Raw genomic sequence first — 22,559 nt, forward strand, 5'->3', positions numbered from 1 at the left:
CCCTGTGGTTGGGTGGACCTTCACACATGGGCACGGGAGGCCAAGGCCCCTGCCGAAGGTGACCAGTACTCTGCTGGGGGGAGCACTTGCATGATCCCCGAGCCTCTGCACCAGCCTTGTCCCCCAGACAGGGGCCTGAGGCCAGGAGGCAGCTGAGACAGGTGGGCCGGAGGGCGGGAGGGCACCTACAGAGACCTGAGAGGGAAGAGAGAGAGCACCTTCACAGCCGGGTCCCTCTCAGGACAGACTCCTGCTGGGGGCGGTCTGGGGTGGAGGGGAGGACTCTCAATCGGGGATTTCTCTAGAGAACAAAGCCCAACTCACCTTTTTAAAAAAAGCTAAGTTCCAGAAAGGAAAACAAAGCCCAGAGAGCCTCTTTCCTGGGACATTAAATAAATCTCAGCCAGCTCCAAAGAAAGGAGCCGTCTTGGCCGTCACCTTGATGAACTGGGAACTGCCTGAAGCCCAGGCCCTCCCAGGCCAGTGGCCAACCAGTGGACGGAGGGACACTCACTCCTCCCTCCTGGGCAGGAGCAGCGATGCTCAGCCCCTCCTGAGCGCCACCAGAGACTCCTGGGAGCTGCAGCAGCTGGGCCAGTAGACTGTGGCCTTGACCTCTGGGAATGACCTTGAGCACGTCACACAAAACAGAAGTAAATTTCCTTCCTCTTCCCTCCCTCCTTCCCTTCTTACCTTTTTCCCTTCCTCCCTCATCCCTCTCTCCCTCCTTCCTTCCTTCCTTCCTTCCTTCCTCTCTCCTTCCCTCCCTTCCTTTCCATGTGTATTCAGGCAGAATTCAAGATGCTCAGCCTTCTCAGACCATCAGAGCAGCCTCTTCATCAGCCCGTGCAGGACCCCCTGCCTGGCCACACGCCCCACTCCCACTGCCCACCACCTCCATGGACAACCACTTTGTCCTTTGAGGTGTACTGCGAGGTTGAATTGAATAAACTGCTGAAACTTCATTTGTAGTAACCTAAAACTGGAAACAAACCAAGTCAACTTCCACAGCAGGATGAGTGAGTCCGCCAAACAGTAGAATACTACTCGGTAAGGAAAAAGACGAGAGAAAAACATCCTGATGGATTTCACCTGGATCATATTGAGTAAAAGAAATCAGACAAAAAGGAGGGGGTCAAGTACCGTTCCTTTTCAGTGGAATTTAAAGTCGGCAAAGCTAGTCTATGGGAATGAGAGTCAGAATAGACGTCACCCTGGGACTGGATGAAGGAGTCTTCTAGGGTGCTAGAAATGTCTATGTCTTGATGCGGGTGATCGTTCCACAGGGACAACTTGATTTTTGTCAAAATCCAATGACCATTCAAGTGGTCATTTCTCCAAAGAAGATATACAAATGGCTAATAAAACAAACATGTCAAGCCATATTCAGAATCATTGGTCACTAGGGAAATGCCAGTCAGAACCACAGTGAGGGGCCACTTCACTCCCGCTAGATGGCTAGAACAAAGAGACAGACAATAACAAGTGCTGGTGAGGATGTGGTGAAATCGGAACCTTCATATATTGCTGGTGGGAATGTGCCATGGCGTAGCCACTGGGGGAAAATCTGGCAGTTCCTAAAAAAATTAAAGATAGAATTAGTATATGACCCGGAAATTCTTGCCTGGGGTATCCACGCAGGAGAATTGAAAGTACGTGCCTGCCCCAAACCTGTACACACGTGTTCACAGCAACGTTACTCATAATAGCTAAAATGTGGGAAAACAACCCACATATTCCTGAACTGAGAAAGGGATAAGCCAGATGTGGGGTGTCCAAACAATGGTTTATTTCAGCAGTCAAAAAAAAAAAAATGAAGTCCTGATGTGCATTGTAACATGGATGAACCTTGAACATAGTGTACTACGTGGAAAAGGCTGGAGACAAAAGCCGAACACCACATGGTTCCAGTTATATGAAATCTCCAATGTCCACGTGCACAGAGACAAACCCATAGAGAAGGAAGAAGAGGAACAGTTTCCAGGGCTAAGAAGCAGGGAAGAATAGGGAGTGATGGTCAGTGGGCTCAGGGCTTCTTTGGGGGGTGTTGACAGTGCTCTGAATTAACAGTGGCTATGGTTGCACACCCCTGACTGAACTAAACACGACTGAGACACCAAAACAGTGCATTCTGTGGTGAGTGAATTATATCTGAATAAGTCTGTTATTAAAAATGTATTGAGAGCTGGATTGTGACTCAGTGGTAACGCACTTACCTAGCACATGTGAGGCCCTGGGTTCAATCCTCAACACCACATAAAAATATTACATAAAATAAATAAAGGTATTGTCAATCAACCAACAAATATATGAAAGGAATGTTCAACATCTCTAGCAATTAGAGAAATGCAAATCAAAACTACTCTAAGATTTCATCTCACTCAGTCAGAACGGCAGCTATTATGAAGACAAACAACAATAAGTGTTGGCGAGGATGTGGGGGGAAAGGCACGCTCACATATTGCTGGTGGGACTGCAAAATGGTGCAGCCAATATGGAAAACAGTATGGAGATTCCTCATAAAATTGGGAATGGAATGACCCTTTGACACAGCTATCCCACCCCTTGGTCTATACCCAAAGGACTTAAAACCAGCATACTACAGGGACACAGCCACATCAATGTTTATAGCAGCACAATTCACAATAGCTAAACTGTGGAACCAACCTCGATGCCCTTCAGTAGATGAATGGATAAAGAAAATGTGGTATATATACACAATGGAATATTACTCAGCAATAAAAGAAAATAAAATCATGGCATTTGTAGCTAAATGGATGGCGCTGGAGAATATCATGCTAGGTAAAGTGAGCCAATCCCAAAAAACCAAATGCTGAATGTTTTCTCTGATGTAAGAAGGCTGATTCATAGTGGGATTGGGAGGGGGAGCATGAGAGGAATAGACGTACTCTAGATGGGGAAAGGTGTGGGAGAAGAAGGGAGGGGGATGGGGGTAGAAAAGATGATGGAATGAGATGGACATCATTACCCTAGGTACATGTATGAAGACACAAATGGTGTGAATATACTTTGTGTACAACCAGAGACATGAAAAATTGTGCTCTATATGTGTAACCTGAATTGTAATGCATTCTACTGTCATATATAACAAATTGGAATAAAAAATTAATTAATTAATTTTTAAAAATAAAGGTACTGTGTCAAAATTCAACTAAAAAAAATAAATATTAAAAAAAAATGTATTGAGCTGGGTGCAGTGGCACATCTTGCAATCCCAGTGACTTAGGAAGCTGAGGCAGGAGGATCACAAGCTTGAGACCAGCCTGAGCAACTTAGCGAGACTCTGTCTCGGAATAAAATTAAAAGGCCTGGGGAGGTAGCTCAGAGGTAGAGCACCCTGGGTTCAATCCCCAGTACTGGAAAAAAAATGTATTGATTGACACACTCAAGTTTTTGCATGTTATTGCCTACGTTATAAAAAGTAATAAATTACCAAAAATAAATGTTTAAAATCTTAGTATTAAGAGTTAAAAAGTGAAATACAGAACAAAGTCCATAACACTATACTATTTGTGCAAAATCAAAATCATACATGTACAAAGCAACGCTGCATTTCTCTAAGGACACATGCTAATTTGAGGAGACATAATGGCTAGTCTCCCAAGGAATCTAAATTGCTGCCTCTGATCTGCGTTCTTCCCTAAGTCCCAGATGGTGTCTGTTGGCTCCAGTTTACTCAGAGCTCACCTGGACTCATTCCCCTGGGCCAAATCCTGTTCCCCCCAGGCTCCCACCCTCTGTGCAGGGACAGATCTCCCAGGGCTGATGTCAGACCCACCTGCCTTCTGAGCTGAACGTCCTCTTGGGATACTCTTTGCTCAGACTGGCTATTCTGATGCCCATGAGTGCCCTGACAATCTGTGAGATCCACACCCCCTTGGGGGACTTCCTAGTCTTGTCTGGGGGCAGGCTTCAGTGTTGGGTCAGTTTCCCAGGCTACTCACAGCCCAAGGAGTGTCTGCACCCCGCTGGCTAGCTAAGCGATGCCCATGAGTCACTGTGATTGACACCCCATTCTACCTGGTGACCAGGAAGTAGAGGCTTCCACACCAATGGGCGGGAGGGAGCAGGAGATCTTGCTAGACAGGACAGTGGACTCTGTCCTTGACACCTGTCTCATCAGGTGAAACAACTGGTCATAAGCAATCCCCCAGATGATCCAGGTTTTGATTCATCTTGGGCATCCCTCAAGAGGCTTTTTCGCCCTGTGTGGACTTGCTGAAGTCTACACTCTACTACCTACACAGTCGCCTTATGTATGGGTTGAGCTCAGCGACAGACAACAGAAACCCCTCTGGGTCATTGAAGCAGAGAGCCACATGCTTGCTTTATTATTACTACTGCTACTAGCTTGTCATTTTAATTGTCTCCTTTAGTCCTCCCCACACACCCATGAAGACGTGACACTTGTCAGTTGCTGTTGCAGGCCCTGCTCTCAGGAAGCTTACACTGCTGTGTGGAAGACAGACAATTCACAAGGAAATAGTAAATAAACGGGGGAAAAAGTTGAAGAGTCATGAAGACAAGGACAGGGCAAGCCCACCAAGAGTGACTGGGGCTACTAAGCAAGAGTGGCCAGAGAAGGCATGTCTACGGCGGTGACACCTGACCTGAGAGGTGAGCAAGGGGAGGAGCCGGACACACAGCCAGCCACCCGGAAAAGGATGCTCTAGCCAGAGGGAACAGCAGGCACAAACCCTTGTGTAGGAACAGCCAGGAGCCCTGTGTGCTCAGGGAACAGAGGAGCTCACGGTGGCTGTGGGAGAGCGCTAGAGTACAGAGTGGGATAGCACAAGGCTTAGTTCTGGAAGACTGTGGGAAGGAGTGCGGATTTTGTTTCAAGATCATTGAGAAGCCAGAGGAGGTTTTTAAGCAAGGGACTGGTATGATTTGATTTTCATTTAATGTCCAAGGTCACCAAGCTGGTAAATGAGAAATGAAATTTGAAGCCAGGTATATACCTCCGCAGAGCCTGGTGCTCAACTAGGAGGGAAGCTGACTCCATCCGGGATTAGCAAGCCAGAGCCCCCCATCTTGCTCTGCCAACAAAAATTCATCTTGTGTGTCCACACGTGTGTTGATCCGTCTACACCAATGGTTCTCAACCTGAGGCAATTTTGTCACCCAGGGCACATTGGGCAATTCCTAGAGAGGCTTTTGGTTGATGTAACTTGGGAGCAGGGGACACGACTGGAATCTAGATGTTTAGGATGGTCCTAAACATCCTGCAGTGGACAGGGTAGCTCCCCCCACAATCTGTCCCCAAAGGTCATTACCCCTCTACAGGGGATAACACAGTCAGCTGCTCACATGGACAGTGATGGGTAACCTCAAGCAAAATCTGAGGCTCCCTCCAGCTGCCTCCCAATGTGTTCTGTGCCTCAGAGACAGGAGTTCTGCAGAGCACGCCTTGAGTTCATCCTACCACAAAGCCAGGCAGATCCTGGCAGCACACAGCACAAAGCAAATTCAGTGTTGGGTGTGGCTTGTTCCATTGGTCTTTCGCTTTTGTGGGGGGCTGTTCCTGTGTTTCCCGGGACCCATGCAGCCAGGCAGGGGGCCAAGAAGTCCAGCAATTTCTGGCAGCAGGTCGACTGCTGCAGAGAGCCTGGCTCTGGCCAAGTCTGGGCATGAGGCTGGTGTTGCAGCCACACAGTGACATGGGAACATGGACCCACCCCTCCCATAGCCTATACTCTGAAATGGCATCCGGAGACATTGCTCCTATAGACTTCCAGAGGGCATTTTCAGGGCCTGCATGTCCACGCAGATCCACTCCCTCCTGATGGCCATCTGGCCAGACCACATGCTGCACGGGGACATTGGGTAGAAACTCCCTGCTCCCGTCACCTCGAGCAGGATGGAGACCCAGTGCACACACGTCTCCCACCTCCAAATGCTGTAGGCGGACGGCATGTCATTTACGCTGCAAGAATGGTCCATCATGCCACAAAAATGAATTGGGTGCTTACCGTGTGCCACACGCTGTAAGGACTTTCATACATAATCTCTCGGAACCCTCCCATCTTCATCTGGGTTCCTTCAAAAGCAAACCTTGAGCGAAAATCTGGGAGCAGGTCGTGAGGCTGGGAAGCAATTGAAGAATTACATGAGGATATGGGGAGCAAGGGAGCCAAGGGAGAAGAGCCCAGAAAGGTATGTTAGTCTGACGACTCCAGCACTGGGGGGAGGGGAGGGGGCGAGCCCCTGGAGAGCTGAGGGGAGATCCTGTGTGATGTGGCTCTCAGCCATGTTTATGTCCTTCCCAGAGGAGAGGAAGCTTTTGCCTCTCGTTAGTGGCTGCTCCAAGGACATTAACTCTTGGACATTTCCCGCCTCTCTGCAGCCCAGACACTTCTAAGCCCCAGAAAACACCATCAGCCACCGTCAGCCACCGAGGCTGGAGGTGAGCTCCACACTGGCCAAAGGAGTGAACTCAGGACCCAACGGCACCCGGTCTGCCTCCCAGTACCACTAAGAAGGTACTAGGATGGCTCCACTTCAGATGGAGGGGCTGCAGGAGGTCAAGTTGACTTGTTCCAGTCGCGTGGTTCGTGAAGGGCAGAACTAGAATTCAAGGTCAGGTCTGCCTACTGCAGAGGCCCCACTGTAACCATCACCTTTGCTCTGGGAGCTGCCAGAGCAGGGCACCGCAGGCTGGGCGGCCTGAACAGCAGAAACGTCTTGTCTCACAGTTCAGGGGGCTGGAGCGGGGAGACCAAGGCGTCGGTGGGGCCGGTTCCTCCTGAGGGTTGTGAGGCGGCTCTGCCCCTCTCCTGGCTTCTGGAGGTTGCTGGCCATCTTAGGTGCCCCTTGCCTTGCCAATCTGTCTCCCGTCTCTGCTTTACCTTCTCTTGCCATTCTGCCCCATGCGGGCCTCTGTGCCCACGTGTTCCTCTGTTTTGTTTTGGACCAGGGCTGGAACCCAGGGGCGCTTAACCTCTGAGCCACATCCCCAGCCCGTTTTTGTATTTCTTAGCCACAGGGTCTCATAAGTTGGTTAGGGCCCCACTAAGTTGCTGAGGCTGGTTTAGAACTCATGGCCCTCTTGTCTCGGCCTCCCGAGCCCCTGGGATTACGGGCGTGCACCACTGCACTTGGCTCATTTGTTCCCTTTTTACAAGACACTGTATAGGCTGGGACTAAGGCCCATCCTAATGACCTTGACTGATTACATCCACAATGACTCTATTTCCAAGTCAGATCCATCCACCATCACTGGGGGTTAGGACTTGGCCACATGAACACTGAGGAAACACAGCCCAACCCAGGACACCCACCACCACGGCTGTCATTGTCCTCCATACCAGGCAGACCCTAGCCTCTCTTAATCCTTTGAGCTTGTCCACTGATTCCTGGAAAAGAGCTCCTCAGCTTGTGTCCCCAGCTGCTTTGGGTGACCCTACCCTGAAGGTGACAGTGTGACTGGATCATAGATCCAAGGATAGAGGATGGTTTAGATAGATGAAGTCTGAGAGCAGGCCTCAGAGAGGGGGCTTTGGCCTGAGGTCCACCTCCCTGTCACCATGATCACCAAGATTCAATCACCGAGTGCAATAAAGAAAAGTATTATAGAAATCAAACACTGCCAAAAATCTTCCTAAATTTACAACTACATGCAACGAGCAGTCTGGGTTTTCTAAAGAACAAATTATGCCAGACACACTTGATTGTGCCTTTGAGGGAACACGGAATTAAGGGATGGGAAGGAGGGTAGAGTTGCAATCCATCTTGATTTTTAATACAGCAATTGATACATTGTCTTGTGGAATTGTCCCTGCAAAATTAATTCAAATTGGCTTGGTGAGAACTGTCCCCGGGGTTGGAAACCAGTGGAAAGATAAACAAATAATGATTAAAGGAGAACACGAAGCCCACAGCCCTCAGGTAGGGAGAGGAGGGACGGGGAGGGAGGGGAAGGCCTAGCTTTTCTGGCAGACTTAGGAATCTGAAGAGGTGTGGAAATGTGTCTGGGGGTGTTTGGGGAGCTGCAGAAGGGATGAGAGGGGGTCAACCAGGAGCCCGCCAGATGGTGGGAGCCACCAAAGGCTCCAGGCCAGATGGGTTGCCCTGCCCACCCAATTGGAAGCTGTTCCTTTAAGAATCTCATGACCTGGATGGAGTGAAGCCTACCTGCCCTGTCCCAGTACCTCCTGGACACCAGTTCCTGCTTTCCTGGTGTTGAGCCCACCTGGCCATCCCCTTTGATGTTGAATTTCTCCAATGCTGTCTCTTCAGCTTCTTGCTTGCAGGGTTTCTCTCTTTTCCCTGAACCAATTAACTTTCTGCTAATGCAGCCCTAGTAGAAGCCTCCAGGGGTGTCAAAGCATTAAATATGCTTGTCAAAAATTAACCCTACAGGAGCCGGAGAATATCATGCTAAGTGAAATACGCCAATCCCCACCACAGGGAGGGGGCCGGGGAAGAACAGAGTTACTTTGGGTTAGACAGAGGGGAGGGAAGGGCCATGGGGGTGGGAATGACAGCAGAATGCACTGGACATTATGACCCTATGTGCACATGACCTGTGTAACTCTACATCATGTACAACCAGAAGAATGAGAAATTGTACTCCATTTATGTAGGATGTGTCCAAATGCATTCTACTGTCATGACGTATAACTAATTGGAACAAATAAAAAATAATAAGCCCTACCCATCTGCATTTATCATAGTGATTACCCCTCCCCTCCACTTTTAACCACTAAAGTGATAGAGGACATAAGTCAAGGAAGACCTTGCCCAGATAGAAAAATATCAGTAACTCCAACTGGGGATCGAGGACCTCCCCAGGGACAGGGCTGTGTGGCACGGCTTGGCGGTGCCGTAAAAGCCACACCTTCCATTCTCTTTGCACAAACAAGATAAGAAGATCCATTTGTGCTCCCGAAAGCTGACTCCCTCCTCCGTCAGATCTCAGGATGTTATGAAGACGGCCACTTCCTACAGCATTATTCAACAACCGTTTACTGGGAGCCCACCATGAGGCAGTCACTAAGTGTTGAAATTGAATTTATTTCCTGTATTAAATCTCAGGAAAGATTGGAAAGCCCTGTCAGGGAAGCCTCCAGGTGGAATTTTTATACCTTTACAGAATAAAATGTGTATTCTTTAGTGTGCTGCTATTTATTGTTCCCATTGCTTTTTGGGAGGGGCAAATAAGATCCCGGCCTCGAGACAGAAAACGCGGAGGCTGCAGTATTTTGGCATTTAGCTTGAAGGACGTGAGTTGCCTGTTTGTTCTGAAGCCATCTTCATTCACAGCGATGGTTTTTTAGAGAAGAGAGAGGATTTTTGCTGTTGTTAGAGATCAACTTGAAGGGATGTTTAGATCATTGGAAAAAGCTTCATCATGGAAACTTTTTCCTAGAGTAGAATCTCTACATTCGTCCCTAGGGTCTATTTATTCTCTCCTCCTTCTATTGATGGCGTCCTCATGCTTTAGCTCTGGCCTCCCACCAAGCATACATTCCCCAGCCTCCCTTGCTGCTGGCTGCCTTGTGGCTCCAAGGCCAAGCCTTTGCCAAAGAGAGTTAAGAAGAAATGATGCCCAAGGGCTTGGGAGGCTGAGGCAGGAGGATCTCGAGTTCAAAGCCAGCCTCAGCAACTTAGCAAGGCCCTAAGCAACTTAGTGAGACCTTGTCTCTAAATAAAATATTTAAAAGGGACTGGGGATGTGGCTCAGAGGTTAAGTGTCCCTGGGTTCAATCCTTGGTACCAACGGGGGAAAAAAAAATAAAAGAAATGATGTCCACAACTTTTGGGGCTTGCCCTTCCATGTGCTCTGTATCCCATGGACATGGTGCCCCTGAGGCAGCAAGGACCATGACGATGAGGGCCACATTCTAGACAAGAAGGCAGGGACCTTGGATGACCTTACAGAGTTGGGCCACCTGCCCATCAAGGATCATCTGCCTATCTCTAGATGTTCCCACAAGGGAAAAGTGTGCCCACCGAATTTTGAGTATCTCTTCGTTACAGCAGCCTAGATTCTACCCTAATTAATACATTTTTTTTACTACAGTAAAATTGTTGAAATCTTAAATCCTTTGAATGTGTTTGGCACAAATTATCACAGACTCTGCTCCCCCCGCATACTCACCTCTACTTCACAGTTTTTGCTCCTTTACATTCTAACTGCTACAGAGACATTACTTCCCTGCAAAACCTCAAAACGCAGGCAGTAAATGGTAAGTTCCAAAAACAGTGTAACCTTGAGAAGTTCTGCTTTTCCGAGTGTGATCTCTCTGTGCTGGGGGTTGTGTTTGGGTAATAGAAAGTCACGTTAGAGCAGCCAGTGGCCTCTGTTTGTATTGGGGTGTTCTCTAGAGTGGCAGGTCAAACACAGACCAAGGATGCGCCATCCACTCCTGCCCTTCCGGGGGACTGGGCCTCCAGCCACTCTCCATCGGCCAGAGGGGTTGTGACACAACTGTGACTTGACAAGAAGCAGCCCCCTAAGATGGGACAGAGGCATAATTCCTTTCATATTAAAAGAAGGAGGCATAAAAGAGCAAAGGAAATCACGATCATATAATTTTTTAAAATCCTTGTCAGGCAGCACTTTAGACAGAAGAAAGGTGTGGAGAAATCAGGCAAACAATGACAGCACGCCACGGAGCCCGAAAGGCTGGGTGTCACTTGTGCAAGCAGCTTGAGAAAGAGCAAGGGCACATTCAGGATGACAATTAAATTAAAAGAATGGATCATGGTGGCTGAGAAGAAATAGAATCCCACCTTTGATCCGGGTCTCTGTCGTGCTGAGGAGCTTACCAAAGGCACAAACCGCTGAATTGAAATGGTCTAGAAAGCTCCTGCCACTTTTGCCAGCTCTGCCCAGCAGGGTGAGGACCTGCGGTTTGCAGCTGGGACCATGCATGCCTAGGGCAAATGGAGGTAGCCTGCACGGAGTCAGCTCCATGGTGCAGGCATGGACTTGGGAATCAGTTTTGCAGCCGTGATATTTTATGGCACCTGCAGGGAGTCTAAATGCATCCAGAGACGCTGTGCGGCAGCCTCCCCAGGACCCTTGCCAATGTGGCAAGTGGACAAACAATGGATTTGGGTGCCTTGCAGACAGAGGTTCAAATACCAGTTCTGCTAATTCCTGGTTGAATGATCTTAGACAAATTGCTTAAGACACCTCTCTCTTTCTCTCTCTCTCTCTCTCTCTCTCTCTCTCTCTCTCTCTCTCTCTCTCATCTTCTGTTAATTGACAAGTTTGCTGTAAGTATCAAAGACATGATGGATAGTGAACGCCTGCCCTTCTGTGGAATTCATTTTCCTCTTTCCTGGTCTTTGAAGGCATAAGGCCCTGCCCTGCCCTGCTGATGATCCTCCATCTGTTGTCCCAACAGTGCACTTGCCCCCACTGATTCAGATGGGACATCCCTTTGAACCCAGGCCTCTGCATGCACCCCACTCTTCTTTGAAGGCTGCCTTTCCTCCCCGCATGCAGCACCCCAGCCAGTGGTCCAGGCCAGCAGCCCGAGCCTACCCTCTCAGCTGGCCTGACTGCCACAGAGATCCACCCGCCCTAGCCCACTGAGACCGAGATGGAGGACTTTTCTGGGTCAGGTGACTGAGAAAGGCTCCCTGGGCTCCCCCTACACAGCAGGGTCACAGACCTGCCCCAGGTTCACCTCCTGCCTTTGCTCCTTCACAGCTGTGGGTGGCCCTGACTCTGGACTTTCCCTATGTGACAAGAATACACATGTTCTCGTTGGTTAAGCCACAGGGATTCTAGATGCACTCCCTGAGATCCCCCATTCCTAGGAGGGCTGCCTTCAGGGTTCCTGTCCCCTTAGTGAAACAAAAAATTTTATATGGCACATGACACTGCATCGTGACTCTTAGTTTTCTTCCTGGGGTCCCCTCTGCCCCACCCCCCTTGGTTCCAGGTGGCACTGACTCCCTTCTGAGCGGCAGCTGTAGCATCCCCCTGGAGGCAGGACCCTGGGCTCATCAGCGAGATGGAAAGGGTCTTATGTAGGATCAGGGGATAATGAATCTTCCTCAGCTCTGGATAAGACCCGAGGACTCATTCCCATTTGAGTGAGCTGTCACTCAGACAAAACACCGTCTGTCCCTTACCTGGGGAAGGGCTGCCATGGAGCAGGGGCACCCAAGGATTCCTTGCTACCTGCTGCTATCAGGCATCTGCAGGAGGAAGAGGAGCAGGCTTCCAGGGTCAGGGAGTTGATCCAACCCTTGGGGTTGACACAAGAGCCCCCAGATCCCTGATGTCCTTGTCATGCCTCCTGGCACTGCAATGCTTCTTCATGCTGAGGCTGGTCAGCAATGCGTGGGTGCAGGCACAGGAACAGGCTTGTCCTGGAGGGACACACTGCCCACCTGCATCAACCTGCTCTCAGGGCACACCATGAGCAGCTGTTGTGGACATCACTCAGTGGAACAAAACTAAAGAGTCTAATGACACCTGCTCTTAAGAAAACAGACACCGAGTGCCACCAGAGGGGAACTCGGGAGCCATCTGCTCTGGCATTTCTCACATGTTAGTAAAGAAGTCTTTCTTCAAGTGAAATCTTAACTGTGACATAATACGGATGATGAAAAAGAAGGCGGGGCTTCTCTGGTGAAGTGGGTGGAGGGCGCTGAGCCTTCTGCCCTTTGCTCCACCCAGAAGCCATCCTCCGACCCCAGTGAGCAACTCTCGACCAGAGGATGTCCACGGTCATCCCTCTCTGATTCCATGTAAAACCCAAGTAATGTCATTTGCATTTCCCAGGGTGATCCAAACCTAATATAAAAGCTACTCATCTTGCCCAACTCTTTGAGGGTTTATGAAGGAGAAAATTGAGACCTGGGAGGCAACGTCCCAGCCGGGGCTCCTCACTTAGCCATTCTCAACGTGACACGCTGCCACCAGCTGAAAGGTGTGCCCTGTCTGTCCCGTGTCGTCCCAGGCAAGATGTCCACCTGGCTCCTTTCGGATCACTCAGGATCCTGAGAAGCAAGCTGCTTTACAGGAAATCAAGACCCTGAGCAAGACGTCCAGGGAGAGGCTGCCAGAGTCAGGCTGGGATGGAGACCCAGCCTTGGACTCTCAGAGCCGACGTCAAGGGACAATTGTGGCTCAGATGTCAGTGTAATTACAGGCCTGTCATTAAGCATTAGCTCTGTGGCGGGACGGCAGGGGTAGAAATGAAATAAGCATGAAGCGAAGGGGCACAGTGAGCAGAAACTCGTCTAGCAGGGCCCCAGGGAGAGCAGGGGGGCTGGCCACGATGGCCCGGCCACCCCATGCCCCCAATCCTCACCTTGCTCCTCATGACCCCAGCTGCCTCCTCAGGACCCAGAGAACAGCCAGGTAAATGCTGGGGTCCCCGTTCTCCTTCCCAAAGCCACCTGGGAGCCTCAGATTTTCACGCCCCTCCAGCTCCTGTACGTCATTCATTCATGTTTTCATTCATTCAACAAATATTTATTAAATATAACTGGCAGCCAGGCATCTTTCTAGGCTCTGGGGATATAATGGTGACAGGGGATCTGATTTTGAAAGATGGAGTGGTCAGAGAAAGACTGAGGAGATGACATTTGAACAGATCCCTGAATAAATAGGAGAAAGGGGCAACTAGACTGAGAACTGCAAGTGCAAAGGGTCTGAGGTAGGCTGCAACCCGCTTGATGTGCCCAAGGAGACTGAGTGGGGAAGCAGAAGGAGCAAGGGAGGAAGAAAAGGAGTGAGTCAGATCCAAGTGAAGGGGGCAGATGCTGAGGTATGAGGGTGGAACAGGGAGATGGGCCAGCCGCGGTCCTACAGGCCTGGAGCAAAACAGTGGTGGCTCAGACTGGGGTGGTGCGGCAGGTGAGAAGTGATCTTTCTTTTTAAGAGCTTATGTTGTGCCTGCTCTGACCTCAGCTCTCCTATCTTGCTTCATAATGGCTCCCCATCTCCAAAGCCATGCTGGGCCATCATCTCACTCAAGGCAGCATGAGCCTCGCACACATGAGACCGGACACCATCATCAAAGCTGCCACAACAGGCGTCCCGGCCTGGTAGCAAAGCCATCAGCCCCTCTCTGTCCTCTTCCATATTTAACCAAAACGATGCCTCCAGAAAGAACCAGGGACTTTGTCGACAGGGAGGCTGCCATTACAGAAGGACACATCACAGACACACAGGACAGTGAGGAGCAGGCGGGGCCCTAAGCATGTCACACCCCTTCCTTCACACGGGATCTCGATGTTCACAGGAGTGAGCAGGAGAGGGACTCTGGTGGATTCCTGCCGCAGACTCACCTACGAAGCCCATTGTGAGGAATGGACCCTCCTCGTGGTGCCTGGGCCCCTGACCCAGATTCCCCAGGCGCCTCGCTTCTGGGTCCCAGCTCCTGCGGCAGCCGATGCTCTTGCCAAACCTGCTAAGTGCACAGAGGGAGGTGGAGAGATGGCTGAGGGCACCAGGCAGCAGCCCCAGCGCTGCACCTGGACAAAGGAGGAGGCAAACTGAGGGCCATCACCTGGGGCCATCCCAGCCTCACCCCCCGAGGGTCTGCTCTCTGCCTCCCGAGGCAAGCGCCAACCAACGGGTCAGGGTGGGGAAGGAAGCCCAGGCGTCAAGCTGGGAGACCAAGAAGCATGGTAATGACCCCTTCAAGGCAGCATACTTCGGCAGGCCCTTGCTGAAGACAGGCTTGCCTGGGGCTGGGAGAGACAGTTCCGTCACTTCCTGGGCAGGAGGGGGCTTCCCAGTGAACTGGAGCCCCAGCCTCAGACAAGAGAACCAAGCAGGGTTTGTAGGGCCTCTCTGTTCCAGAAACCATGGTGACAGTAGATAGTAACATCCTGCCGGGCCCTCCAAGGCTTAAGATGCCGCACTTACATTCTCTCATTCGACCTCACAGCATCCTGGACGCAGCCTGGACTGAAATCATCCTCAGAGATTCGGAGAGCATCAGATGACTGCCCAGGCCCTGCAGGAAGTTAGGAACTAAGATGAGCTCTGGATTTCTAATCCCAAATTCTCAGTCCCCTCCATTCCACCACCAAACTCCCCCAAGCAGTGTGAAGTCCAAGGTCAAGCGAGGCCTCCAGGATCATTCATTCCAAGCCTGTTCTGTTACAGGGAGGGCCCAGGAAGGACAGAAGGAATGTAGGGGCCGCCTGCAGCCAGCTGCCCTGGGCCCACAGCAGGCCTCTCACCCTTCCTCCCCAGAGGGGTCTGGTCCTCCGGAAGCCCCCAGCCCACCCCACTGTGTTTCCTCTCCGCTGCAGAGACAGCTGTGGCCGTCTGCAGCTGTTTACTGGCAGTCAGTTGGAAGAGGAACTTAAGTGGAATATAAACTATCAAATTAAATTCCCCTCTCCAAATGCCACCGGATTCGCTCTACCTGAGAATTTCAATCAATGCTGGTACCTTCTCCCTGCTTCTTAATGGAAGGCACAGACACGATTCTCTGCCTGCCCTTAGAGCTGTGCTGCTGGAGGGGACGACGGGGACGGGATGTCCGCAGAGATGGGCATCACAATGCGTCACCTGAAAGCGCAGCTCCCTTGAGCTGGCAGCAGTGTCACCAAGCAGGTGTGGACAGCTCCATTCATTTCCCCGAACCAGAGGATTTGTCCAAGGAAATGGTGCGAGAGGAAAGGTCGAGGGAGGAGGGCAGATCCCCTCCCGGAACCACAAACAGAGGGCAGCGAAGCCCAAGTCCATACAAACTGCAGCAAACCACCACTGATCAGAAGTCAAAGGCACGGATCTGGGCCCCCAATCTGTCATTACCCAGAATGGCCCCAGGCGGGGGGTTCCCGGGTTCCAGTGCTGGGTCCACCATTATCAGCCAGGCGAGCTTTAGCAGGTCGGTTTTCCGAGGTTCCATTTCCTCTCTCTGTAAAATAGCTTCCTGCCCACAGTATGGGGGATGGGAACACTCTTTTAAAATTGCCATATGCCATACCATTGTGAGTCCCTTGTGAGGTTTTTCCTCTAGAGCCTAGGGATTCTGGGATGGGTGCCTGGGCCAGATAGAACAAGAAGGGCCTCCTAGGCCATTTGTGCTCTGGAAGAACTGGGCTGGGCTGGCCATCCCGGAAGTGACCTCTGGGAGGCAGCAGAGGAGGTGCTATGGAGCTGTGACTCTCAAGACCCAGGGCTGCGCCCAGTCCCAGGATGTGGAGGGGATGTGGAGGGAGAAGAATTGAGGCCAAGTCATTAGAGGGAGATAAGGGGCAGGAGTCTTACAGGACCCCATGAAGCCACAGCTACTGGTCACTGTCTCTAGCAAGTGTCCTGCTGCCTTTCCCCTCTCCCAGGGTCAGCCTCTTTCTTTCAGACTTAGGACTGGAAAGAAGGTCCCAAAGTTCTTCCCTCAGCCCCTCTTTCCCTCCACAATAGGCTTTCTTGAGTGGTCATGAAATGCCGTCACCCCTCTTCCTGAGGGTGGTAGAAACCACCTTAAGTCTAGGCACAAGGAAAAGCAAGACAGAAATAATGACTGGCACCTACCAAGCACCAGGCACGGCGCTGGTCAGCAGTTAGGCACACCATCAGATGGATGGGCCAGCCTGCTTTACAGATGAGGAAACTGAGACTCAGAGCCAGCAAACCACTTTTTCAAGATGACACAGGTTGTAAAGGGAGAGAGCAGGATCTTGGACCTAGAGACCTCTGGCTCCAGGGTATCCATGTTCTTTCCATCAGGCTACCACCTGAAAATATGGGGGTGTGTGAGAGGAGACACCACAAGACTGGAAATTGCAAAGACCTAGAAAAGCCATAGAACCCAGATGTGGTTTCCTCCTCCATTCTGGATCTCTCTGTACCCCCAGGTTTCCTGAGGCCAGTCTTGTCTTTGCTGAAAATTTTTTCACTACTTTCTGCTTCTGCCCTTGAGAATCCCTGGGGAGCCACACCCAAGACGGCACTCTGCCTGTCTCTCATATCCTGGTCCAAGCTTGCCCCCTTAGCTCTCTGCAAACCTGTGCTCCTCCGTGTTTTTTTCCACTGGCAAAATTATTTTCCCATTTTCATTCAAAATGGGATGTTAGTGCTCTGATCATGTGTTGGGTGCAGGATGAGGGGCGAGGGCCCACACTGGTTCCCACTTAGGGAACACTTGTGGCTGGACAGGTCCCATATGTGCTGTTAGCATGCAATGTATCTCATTTAACCGTCTCCATATCCTTCCAGTAGATACCGGGTGTCTCTCTTTCTCTCTCCGATAGATGAGTAAGTGAGGCTCAGTCATTGAGTAAACTACCCAATGTCAACAGGTAGAGTCCAACAGCCAGGTCTCACCCTCAAAATCTCTGGCATGAACTCCAGGTATAAACACCACCCACAGGGTATAGCCAGGGAGATAACGTACTTCCCTATCCACTCTACTTCGATGACTAATTCTTACTATAATTTAATATAAATTCTTAATATAATCTATTATAATAAACCCTATCACTGGGATTCTTCTAGGATAGAAGAAAAATATGTGCTATGTCTTTGAGAATCTTTAGTCCACTTGAGGGGTCAAGTCACATGAATTGGGCTCATTATCTCCCTGGGCCTGGGCCTGAACCATCTTTCCCCAGCATCTTCCTTTCCCCCATCATTCTCCTCTGGCTGTTCCTGTACCCCTCCATTGCCTCACCCCCGGGGAAGGTTGTTGTTCTCAGGTCCTTGTCTTCAGCCTACCTCTCTTCTCACCCTCCATCAGGGCTGCAAATTTGAATAACCGCAGGAGGTGTGCAGAAATTCACACAGCAGGCAGAGTGTTAAACAATAGCGCAGCAACCAAGCAAAGCCAGATGCTGCCCACCGGCCTTGAACCACAGCAGCCCCCACACAGCGCAGAGCCAGGCAGAGCTTGCCGCAGTCTGCGTGGTGCCCAGAGCCGGGGGTTGGCCCTCTTGCTCCTGCTTCTCTTTTCCCAGGACAATTTCATCTGTCTCAAGTATTTATCTACTTCCTGTGTTGACAGCTCTGAATACCCTATCCTCAGCGTGGGTCTCAGGAGCGATGGTCGGACAACAGCCCCAGCTGCACCCAACTTGGCCAACACAGTGCCCCACCCCCATATTCTTTGCATCCTCTGTTCTCTCTCTCTCTCTCTCTCTCTCTCTCTCTCTCTCTCTCTCTCTTCTCTCTCTCTCTCTCTCTCCTGTCGCTCTTCTCCCCATCCCACTCACCCAGAGAGCCTAAGCCAGGATCCTGGATTCTGCCCCCTTGTCTCTCCACATCTGATGGCAACATCCTGCTGACTGTGGAAGTAATGTCCCTCCTGTCAAGCCCTCTTATGGCTGCCCTAGTTCAAGTTGTCACCTGCATCCCCAGAGCTTCCCCACACACCCATCCTGAGTAGCAAAACAAACAAATCTAAAGCCACTTGCAGTTTAAATCACACATCTGATAGAAAAGACATTACTGCCCTTTCCCAGCAGTGCTCCTGAACTCTGGGGACCCTCCCCAGCCTGGCCACACATCCATCTGGAGCCACCCCGGCTCCCACTCCATTCTTTGGGTGCAATAAACTGTCCTTGTCTTCCTTTCCCACCCACCTGCCACTGCCTGGGCAGGTGCCAGTCACACTGAGGTCAGACGTCAGTGCCCCGTCCTCTGAGAAGCTTCCCCGGCGTCCTTGGAATCTGAACGGCTACCTTTCCTCAGGGGCTCCCTGTCCCCAGCACCATGGCACAGGATTTACACATCACTAGTTTCCTTGTCTGGAAACTGGAGGGTGAGCCCACTGGTGGCCTCCCGACACCTGTCAGCCCTTATTCTGACTGCAGTGAGTCCTGGGAAGTGGTCGTATCCACAGCCTACACCGTGAGCACCTCACATGCACAGCCAGGTTTAATCTTTACATCAACCTGTGAGGAGTCATTATCACCAGGTGGAAAAACTTGACGAACAGAGAGGTTAGGTGCTTGCCCAAGGTCATGTGACCAAGATGTGGTGGAGTCAGGATTTGAACTCAGGCATTCTCGCTCCAGAGCTTGTTATGGGCAATGCCAAACACATGTGCATTCATTTCTATTTTTGATCCTGATAGAGATGCTACTGCCCTTCCCCCAAGAAGTGCATCTTGATTAGCCTGTTGCCCTTGCCATTTGCCTGTGGTTGGTCTGCAAACAGACCTAGGGTCACATGACCCAGGTCTGGCCAGTGGGATATGACAAGAATTCTGCTGGGCGTGCCTAGGAAAGATGATAGTGTTCCCCGTTACAGAGAAGCAAAGGTTCCTGAGCTGCCTTACTGCTGTCTTTGAACTTGAGGTGCTGTCAGGCTGGGGTACCCTCTCACATCTGAGGGGAGACATGCCAAGACAGAGGATAGCACAGGAGGAGGATTCCAACAGTCAGGTTTCTGATGGCAGCACCAGTCCTTGATCCGTGATCTCAAGAGCCCCTGCCCAGCGCTTCCTCCTTATGATAGAATGATGGATGTCTGTTCTGTTTCAACCACGAGTGGGCGAGATTCTGGTTCTTACAGCTAAACCCACACAGCCCAATGGACAGTGCCCAACACACAATAGGCCCTTCAGGAAGAGCTGTTCAGCCGACAAAATGTGAACATGGTGTGGGCAAATGTGGGAGCACAGGGTCGCTGCAAATCCCTGCACCAGCGCGAGGAGGCTGGTCTCCCTGTGCCTGTGTCCTCCAGTGGTTGGCCTCGGTGGGTTCAGCTGGGATCCAGCTTCCTCCATGTCGGTGGAGAAAGACACCTAAACAGAAGGGAGAATGGCCAGGGCTCCCCTAGGGCCCAGTCTCTAAACAAAGACCACTGCAAGGACCTCTTCTCTCTTGGCCTTGGACTTGAGTCAGCAAAATGAGGAAGTATGTGAAGGACTCTCTTTCCTCACCGTGGGGTCCTGAGAGCACCTGGGCAGGCACTGCAGGCCCCAGGAGCCTGGCTCTCCCTGTCAGACCTGCTACTCTCATGAGACCACAGGGGCATCGTGGGTCCCTGGGGAGTCTGCATGGGATCTAACACACTTGATGTTGCAGGCCAGCCCCCCCTCCCCTTCCTAGTGGCCCTTTGCAGCATCCTATGTGAAATTATGCACCAATTCAAAGTTCACTCTAATTTTCCGCTTTGGAAAATCTCTACTCTGCACTCAGAAATGGGTCTGGTTAGTCAACTGCAGGTTAGTGTGAATTGATGTCAACCTCAGGACTATTTGCTGACTAGATCTCATCTCCCCTAGGAGGACTTTGATGGGTTTATCTTGAAAGCTTTGTGTCGGTCCTTGACTGTTATTTTGCACTGTTTATATCCCATCTTGTTTAACTTTTCACTTGTTTTCTAATTCTACAACTAGATTACAAGGCCCTCGGAGACCGAGTCCACAACATCTGTCCATACTTGGGATTCAATTATTTATTCATTCATTTAACAAACATCTATGGAGTGTATCCTAGATAGTGGGCTGTGTTCTAGGTCTGAGCTTTCAAAATGAATTAGGTGAAGTCCCTAGTATCAAGAGCTTACAATCTATTTTGGGGAGACAAACTTTGGAAGCAAACCATTAGGTCTCCTTCTCATGGATGTCCAGGGGCCCATCTCTTCCCTTGGACTCTGTCCTTGCCAACACCCATCTCCCACCAGCCTTTACTTGAGCTAGTGCAAATCAGTGTGTTGCTTGCAATCAAGGTAAATCAATTGCACTATCCCCTAGGGCAGGAAATGCATGAGCAGACTCTTCAAGGATCAGTATGAGGGGACAGGGGGCCACAGGGAGCATATTCCTGGCAGAGGGAACAGCACGAGCCACGGTGTGGAGGCCAAGAACAGCTTGTTATGGGCAATGCCAAACACATGTGCATTCATTTCTATTTTTGATCCTTCATTGTGGAATGAAAGGCTTTGTCCACAGTAAAGCAATCCCAGACATCAAAAGGCTGATAGAGGAGGTATTTTGGGATGTGCGTAGGGAGGAAAGGCCCTTCCCCAAACCTGCAGAACCACACTGGGTAAGCAGCTGTCTCCAAAGACCAAGGCTTAAAACCAATCCAAAGCTTAAAACCAATCCTGCTGATTCACAGCAGCTCTTTTGGTGCCAGGGATGCGCTAGTGAGAGAGAGCAGCTTCGCCCCAGCAGCCACAGTCCGGGGAGGGAGAAAAGGTCTCAGAAGAGGGAATGGCCAAGTTGCAAGGGATCCTAAGAGATCATTCCATCCAACAGAGGCCTAAGGGCCTCACTCCAAGGTGGGAGGGAAGTGGGACCAGAACCCAGTCTCCTGGCCATGGAGAGTGACCATTTCCCTTGTAACTTGGTACTTACACATGAGAGGAAGACAGACTCTCAGAGCTTGGAAGTTCAGGGTCTTGGAGAGAATTGAGATGATGGAAAGCTAGGTTTCATCCACTCTGTAGCTTCCCAGAAAGACTAGCGTTCAGAGCCAAATGACACATGCTCTAAAAACATCCAGAGCATGTAAACAAGGCAATGTGATCCCTTTCCCCTGCCAGGGCTCCCCTGGGCTGCCAACTGGCCCTTGGTCTCCCAAGACCAGTTTCTAGGGAGCCCAAATCTTGATAAGAGACTGGTAGAGTCCACTTGATTCCACAGAAGTTAACTGGCCTACTATGTGCAAGGCCCCATTATTGAAAAAGTGTGAAGAATTCAGATCTTCCTACTTGGGACCAATCCCAATCATCTAAAGCCAAGGGATCAGATGCTGTTCAGTTAGCAAGGACAACCTGGCCCTATAAGGACATTCACTCCAAGTTCTGGCCTCCATCCAGCCCAGGGGATTGTCTTTCCATGACCTAGAGTGGTATTCTGCTTGCCTCTCATCCATCAGGAGCCACTGACTACATTTGCTTTTAAAAAATGCTGTTCATATGCATACCTTCAGCTTTAAAGGCAACTACCCTCGGTAAAACACAGGCACTCAATGCAAGATCAAAGAGTGTCCTCTTCTCCTTCACTGGGGGACCCTCAGCACCTAGGACAGGGCCTGGCACATCCCTATTGCCCCATAAATGTTTGTGGAATGAGTGAAAGAATTTGTTGACCCCCTGCCCGCCAGCCTGTCGCCTCCTCATTTACTACTGTGTCCTCTTAGCTTAGAGCAGTGAGCCTGGCCCATGGTGGGCACATATCTGCTCAATGAATGAATGGCATGCTCATTACCGATTTTTTGACAAATAATTGTTCCTACGGTGTCATCAGCATCAGTCTCTTCCATATGCAAAGTCCCAGGCCCGGCTTGAAAAGCCAGTGGTGCCCAAGAAGGAGCCCCTGCCTCTGGGGAGCCACTGTCTACTAGAAGCCCTCCAACCTAGCCAGCCTTGGATTTGCAGTTCATCGGAAAATGAAAACCATCTGTGTGGAGCACATAGAAAGGAATACCAGGCGGGAAAGTTCCTGTCTGCCCCATCAGCTGTCCTCCATCTTCTGCCGGTGGTCTCCCTGGGCATCTCACCTGCACTGATCGTGTTGGTGGGCTCCTGTGCCTTCTGCCTTCCTGGTGGGATTGGCCCATAGGGGACACTGGCAGGAGATGACCGGAGAGGTCAGGGCAGGACTTTCCCTGGCTCCTCCTGTAGTGCTGGCACCCTGCCAACCCGCTGACCC

General features: G+C 50.7%; 1 long non-coding RNA gene across 1 annotated transcript; it reads right to left on the reverse strand.

Annotated features, from left to right (window-relative positions):
* Window positions 1-756: 756 nt before the first annotated feature.
* Window positions 757-21,573, reverse strand: LOC107143887. The gene is made up of 4 exons (XR_001503734.2): window positions 21,261-21,573; window positions 14,867-14,957; window positions 14,284-14,402; window positions 757-1,577 (listed from the first exon to the last, which is right to left on the reverse strand). It is a non-coding gene; the product is annotated as an uncharacterized LOC107143887 (long non-coding RNA).
* Between the last annotated feature and the right edge of the window lie 986 nt (window positions 21,574-22,559).

The sequence above is a fragment of the Marmota marmota genome, unplaced genomic scaffold (assembly GCF_001458135.2).
Source record: "Marmota marmota marmota unplaced genomic scaffold, marMar, whole genome shotgun sequence".
NCBI lineage: Eukaryota > Metazoa > Chordata > Mammalia > Rodentia > Sciuridae > Marmota > Marmota marmota.